The 7,163-nt window shown below is 41.0% G+C and overlaps 1 pseudogene; it reads right to left on the reverse strand.

Annotated features, from left to right (window-relative positions):
* Positions 1-642: 642 nt before the first annotated feature.
* Positions 643-1,212, reverse strand: LOC105511511 (annotated as a pseudogene).
* Positions 1,213-7,163: the final 5,951 nt, after the last annotated feature.

The raw sequence follows: 7,163 nt of genomic DNA on the forward strand, positions 1-7,163 counted from the left end.
AGCCACCACGCCCAGACATCATTGATTATTTTTTAAATGGTTGGTAGAATTTACCAGTGAAGCCATCTGGGCCTGGGCTTTTTGTTGTGGGTAGTTTTTCTTTCTTAATAATTCAGTCTCTTTATTATAAGTCTATTCAGACTTTCTATTTCTTCTCAAGTCCGTTTCAGTAGTTTATGTTATTCTAGAAACTTGTCCATTTTATGTAAGTTATCTATTTTGTTGGCATTTAGCTATTCATAGTGTTCTTTTTTGATTCTCTTTATTTCTGTAAGGTCAGTATTAATATAACTGTCTCATAATACTCTTTTTTTCAGTTTGTTCAAATCAGGACAAATAATTCTGATACACGACAATCGATTTGTTTGTCTCTGAGGTCTCTTGTAATATATAGATTTCCTTCACCCTCATTTTTTCTTGGTATATATTTGTTGAAGAAATGAAATTACTTGTATATTTCCCACATTCTGTATTTTTCTGATTGTTTTCTTGGAAGTCATTAACATGTTCTTCTATTCCCTAGCTAGTTGATAGGTAGTTCTTTATTGTGATTTAGGTTTGATTATTTTATGGCAAAACTATTTCTTTTTTTTCTACCAGTTGTCAAATGATCCTTTATTGAAATATTTTCCTTCGTGCTTCTTAACTAGCTGGGCATTCCACAGCACCACTGTTGATGTCATCTATGATTTCATGAGGGTGGTGGCCATCAACATTACAGCCCAGAGACTGGGCAGTCCCCAAGAGCTCTTTAATGGTTCTAGAGAGTTCTCTGTCTAAAGATCGGTGCCACATCTGTTGAGCAATGTTGATGATCTCATCAAAAGTGATATTCCTACTGTGTTTAATGTTTTTCTGTTTCTTTCTGTCTCTTGCTGGTTCCTTGAGGGCTTTGGTGATCAGGGCAGAGGTAGAAGGCACCACCTCAATCTGGGCCTGTCTGTTCTGAATGGTCAGTTTCACTGTAATCCTCTGGCCCTTCCAGTCACCTGTTGCCTTGGCAATGTCATCACCACCCTTTTTTGGAGACAGACCCAGGGGGCCGGTCTTGGGGACCAGTGCAGATGTGGCACCGACTTCACCCCCGGTGCACCTCAGGTACGCGACTTTGATCTCCTTGGTGCCGAATTTCGGCAGCATAGTGGAGACGGCTGGTATCGGATGAACCCAGGTTCAGGACAGCCGAAGAAAGTTGCACCTTGGCCTCCTCTGAGCTGAGAACTGAAAGCAGCAAAACTATTTATACATCGATTATCAGGCACATAATTTCCAATTGTACCTCTTTTCGTGAAGTTGGCAGTCATTGATGACCACTGCCTGGATTCATTATTACAATTGAAATAGTTCAATAGAAGGCATAGTAAGTGGGCATCAATCAGTCCTGACTGTAAGATCTTTTGGGAGGTGTCTTTTGATGATTATGAGTACTACATTCTATACTATTCTTAGAACCTTGGAGTCAGGACTGAGCATGGTGGCTCAAGCCTACGTGTAATCCCAGCACTTTGGGAGGCTGAAGCGGGCAGATCATCTGGGGTCAGGAGTTTGAAACCAGCGTTACCAATATGGTGAAACACTGTCTCTATTAAAAATACAAAAATTAGCCAGGCATGGTGGCTTGTGCCTGTAGTCCCAGCTACTCAGGAGGCTGAGAGGAAAATTGTGTGGACCCGGGAGGTGGAGGTATTGCGCCACTGCACTCCAGCCTGGGCAACAGAGGGAGACTCCATCTCAAACAGAAATAAATAAATAAATAAATAACCCTGGAGTCAGGAGATGGGATCTACTCCCAACTAGCTGAGCATCCTCTTTGGCACCTGTTTTCTCATCTGTAGAATGGGGGAATAAACTAATACGATGTCTAGGACTTTTGGCTATTCTGACATTCCCTAACTAAACAAGTAGAGGACTTAATCTTTACCAAAGATGATTTGGATGAGTTAAAAAGGAACTGCTGACCTTGTGTTGTTATTCCCATTTCATACCAAAAATGTTTATTTCAAAGCCAACGTTTGTCAGTCATGAAATCCAGTAAAGTATATAACAGAGTCCATTAAAAGTATTATGAGGCCGGGTGTGGTGCCTCACGTCTGTAACCCCAGCACTTTGGGAGGCCGAGGCAGGCAGACTGATTGAGTCCAGGAGTTCAGGACCAGCCTGACCCATATGGCAAGACCCCATCTCTGCAAAAAATACGAAAATTAGCCGGGCACAATGGTGCATTCCTGTAGTCCCACCTACTTGGTGGAGCTGAGCTGGGAGGATCACTTGAGCCCAGGAGGTCAAGGCTGCAGTGAGCCATGAGCATGCCATTCCACTCTAGCCTGGATGACAGAGTGAGATCCTGTCTCAAAAAAATTAAAAAATAAAAGTGAAAAGTATCATAAGAGCAGGAAGCCAAGGCCAAAAGCTTGCTTTCTGGATTCTAGTTCTGGCTCTGCCTACTTTTTCAGCTAATCAACATGCCCTCTCAGGGTCCTGTCCATAGAGTAAAAGATTGCATGAGTAGCTCTAAAGGCCTGTAAGCTTTGTGATTTTATGCCTATTCTTGATTTTTCCCACAGTTTTGAGGATGCTATTTTTGTTAATATCTCTAGCCCTACTGGTTTTTGTCTGCATTGTGATTATGTCTTACTCAGCAACTAACTGGCAGAGGCCTGCCCCAGGTGTCAGTTCATATAGCAAATTCAGCTTGGGCATAAAAAACTTTCTGGAAGCAGATACACCAAAATATTAGCAATTTATTATTTCTAGGTGGGAAGATTATTGGTCATTTGTATTCTTTATTTTATTCTACAAACATATATTTTTTGGCCAGGTGCGGTGGCTCACACCTGTAATCCCAGCACTTTGGGAGACCAAGGCAGGTGGATTAGCCAGGCATGGTGATGGGTACCTGTAATCCCAGCTACTCGGGAGGCTGAGGCAGGAGAATCACTTGAACCCAGGAGGCAGAGGTTGCAGTGAGCCGAGATTGCACCACTGCACTCCCACCTACAGAGTGAGACCCTTGGTCTCACACACACATGCACGCGCACACACACTGTATACACACACACACACACACACATATATGTATGTATATTTTTAAAAATTTTTTTTTCTCTTTTTAGTAGAGACAAGGTCTTGCTATGTTGCCCAGGCTGGTCTTGAACTCCTGGGATCAAGGGATCCTCTAACCTCAGCCTCCCAGAGTGCTGAGATTACAGACATGAGACACTATGGCTGGCACTTTTTTTTTTTTTGAGACAGAGTCTCACTCTTGTCACCCAGGTTGGAGTGCATTGGCGTGATCTTGGCTCACTGCAACCCCCACCTCTCAGGTTCAAGCATTTCTCCTGTCTCAGCCTCCCAAGTAGCTGGGGTTCCAGGCTTGCACTACCATGCCCAACTAAGGCATATTTTTATATTTTGAAAGTTATTCTTAAAGGATTTGACAGCATATTTTTGATCGCATGCCCCAGCAAAGAGGAATCACTAAACTTTAGTTAGGTAGATTTCTTTCTCTTCCTATAATTCAGTTTGGCAGCATCTTCCATGCTCGGTTAACCTAAATACTTTAGTAATAAAGACTTACATATAACTAATTAGATAGTCAGCTTTACTTAATCTTCTTACTCATCTAGATTAGATGTTAAGTGAAAAAATATTTTATGCCTACAGAAATTAAGATTCAGGAAGGACAGTAGCACATACATGCTATCAACATCTGTGTCATAACTCATGGAATCTGGATTTGCACTACTTGGGGAACAGGTAGTGTCTGCTAGAGAAGTGGTGTGACAGAAACATGGGCAAAGGCAGGGTGTGTCTTTTGTAAATGATGAAAGCAGAAGATTAAAATCTAGTTTGCTAAATCATGTTCATAACCACTCCCTGGAGAGCAATTACTCTGATTACTTGACTTACCTGGTAAGTACCGCCCACTGTAGGAGAAAATACAGGTGTTTGGTTCACTCTTACGGGTTTCCCCATGTGCAAAGGTGTTGTGCTGCTGTATGCCCCTCTGTAAACACTGTAGTAGCAGTTCCTGGAGAATGGTAGAGTAAAGGGTGACCTCACAGCTATCAACTCACTGTGTGATCCAGACGAGTAACGTAGCCTGGTCACAAGCTCCAAGGTTACTTATTTTTAATGGAGGGGATAGTTCTAGTTTCCAGTGTTAGCATGACTAGTAAAATTGATATGAGAAAACCCACTTCTCAGTAAGGAAGGCAGTTTGAAAGGGTTCTTGTGAGAAGTGTGACAAATACAGGCAGTTCTATGGACAGTGTTTATGTAAAACAAATGATTGAATAGCCATTTGAACATTAACTGTTGCCCAGTGTGTTATAATCTGCACCTGCTCAGGCATTTTGAAGACTCTTCTTACACCTAGTAAGGACCAAGGGCAAATAGCAAAAAGTAAGTAACCTGACATAGAGTTTGGAGATTTCCTTTTGAATTGCCCTCATTGAGATTTCTCAAGCAACACTGATCCATGCCAGTTTGCAAATGGGCTCTTGTGCCAGTGGCTCAACCAACCCATCCAAATGCAGAGAACCATTTGGAGGCATTCAAAACCAAATGAGGGGCAATTTTCTTTCATTTGTATGCTGTCTGTTAGCCTCTCTTTCACCAAAAATTAACCTGATAATGGGTATGCATACCTGAAAAAACACAATTTTTACACTCAAGGAAATTTCATAGGAAAAAAATCAACTATTACTAAACTTTACAGTTACTACAGTGATGGAGATGTGTGCAGAGTGCTATAGAAACATAAAAGGGAGCACCTAACAGGTGTGGGTGAGTCAAAGAGAGCTGGGGAGGAACGAAGGCAACATCTTGAGCTAAACCAAATAAACAAAACATTGCAACTCACAATTATGACCTATTTCAAACTCTTAGAACTACAATAATGATTTAGACTAGTTCTCATTTGGACAGGGTTTGTTTACTCTTACAGTTTTGAGCACCCCTTCAGCTTTCCATTTTAACAAGGGCATACGGAGCTTCACAGATAATATCTCCAAAAATGGGCATATTTTGACTTGTGGACCATCACATACACACACACTTCAAGGTCACTTTCATACAGCAAAATGAGGAAACAGTTTATTAGCTAGATCAGAACGTGCAAATGAGGCCGGATGTGGTGGCTCATGCCTGTAATCCCAGCCCTTTGGGAGGCCAAGGTGGGCAGATCTCCTGCTGTCAGGAGTTCGAGACCAGCTGGGCCAACATGGTGAAACCCTGTCTCTACTAAAAATACAATTAGCTGGTGTGGTGGCGGTCGCCTGTAGTCCCAGCTACTCAGGAGGCTGAGGCAGGATAATCCTTAGGACAACAGATCCTGGTCAGTATTTGTTCACTTATATTAGGCATAAGATAATTCCAGCTATTTGTTTACAAATGTTGGCATACTGCCTGATTGTCGTGCATGGGAATCTTGGACTGCAACTACAGCAATTTCATGACTGTGTTTCTTCTATTTTTGTTTTTGCAACGTTAGTTATATCATAGCAGTACTTGAAACAAAGGTGGAGTCTGTGACTCTGTCAGCCTGCAGTTTAAAAAGTTAGATGATGCATTAAGAAATCAACAGATTTTGCCAGGAAGGTGGTGTGTGCCTGTAGTCCTAACTACTTGGAAGACTGAGTCAGGAGGATTGCTTGAGCCTAGCAGTTTGAATCCAGTCTGGGCAACATAGTGAGACCCTTTGTCTTAAAAAAAAAAATCAACACGTTTTAAAATTATTTCAAGATTTGTATTTGCCATATTTCCTAGCTAGTATTATTTATTTAGAGTTTCCTATTGCAGGTGAAATTCTCTTGTCTTCTGCTGTTTGCAGTAACTTGAGTCTTTTTTCATCTCTTCAGATAATCTACTTATATTCATGCCAGGTTTTCTAGTTTTCCTATTGCTTCCTCTAATTTTTCAATATAGTGTATACAACATTGAGCATAGTTTCTCATCAGTCTGTTCACAGTCACTAATCCTCAAATGTATTTGATTCTATCACTTTCCAAAATTTGCCTTTGCTGGTTCATACTATAGCTACATAACTTCCCCAGCTCTGTCCTCACTCATGGACTGTATTTCTCTACATTATGACCACACTGCATTGGCATTCTGAGTCATCTGGGACTGGGTATCCTTCCTGCTATTAACTGTGTAATATTGAAACTTCCCCGCTTGCCCATCTCCTTTATTTTGTATTCAAACACCGCATGAATTAAACTAACGTTGGTTGCTTTTAACCTGTAATTCCTGACTGCAACAGGTAGTTAGTTGCCACCTCTTGAAATGGACAGATTTGACTAGAAGCTGACACTTCTTACTCCCACTGAACTTAGTATTTTACATTTATGTAAATTCAAAAAGCAAAATCATACCTTTCCATACCTTTCTTACCAATGAGCCCTCTTTGTCCATTGATAACATAATATTGCAATATAAACAAAAAGTACTTGTACCATACCTCAGAAAACAAATTAGATTACTATTAATGCAAAATAGGGGAAAAGTAGGAAAATGTTATTGTAAAAAGACTATCAGCCACTTCAAGGGATTTATCGGGTAACCACCTGTGTAAGTTACAAAGACAATGCTAACCAATAACTAGTGTATACCTAGATGAGCCGCCAGGACCTTGCCTAATGGCAGATGGGGTAATTGGACTCCACACTTTCAACTTAGGCACATGGAAAACAGCCTCCCTAAAAGTTGCCTGGGGATGTCCAGTATTGAACCAACCAGCTTAGTGGAACTGTCACGAGAGAGAAACTTCAGAGCCAAGGAATTTCTTGGCAGAGTCTCAAATTCTGCCTTAGAATCATGAAAAGTTAGATCTAGAAGGTAACTTAGAGATCATTTAATCCACTGTCCTTATTTTATGATGAAAAACTGAAGGCCAGATCTGTTAAGGTCTCACACTCGTAGTTAGTGACAGATCCAGAGCTAGAGCTAGATCATCCTGACGGCATTTCAGTAGTCTTAGAGCTGGCTGACAAATTTGACAACTCACATTGAACCCATGTTCCAAAAGGTATCATATCGAGCTTATGAACACCCCTTTTTAAATTTATTTTATTTATTTATTTATTATATTTTAAGTTCTGGGATACATGTGCAGAACGTGCAGGTTTGTTACGTAGGTATACATGTGCCGTGGTGGCTTG

This window comes from Colobus angolensis, unplaced genomic scaffold (genome assembly GCF_000951035.1).
Source record: "Colobus angolensis palliatus isolate OR3802 unplaced genomic scaffold, Cang.pa_1.0 Scaffold20, whole genome shotgun sequence".
In the NCBI taxonomy this organism is placed as follows: domain Eukaryota; kingdom Metazoa; phylum Chordata; class Mammalia; order Primates; family Cercopithecidae; genus Colobus; species Colobus angolensis.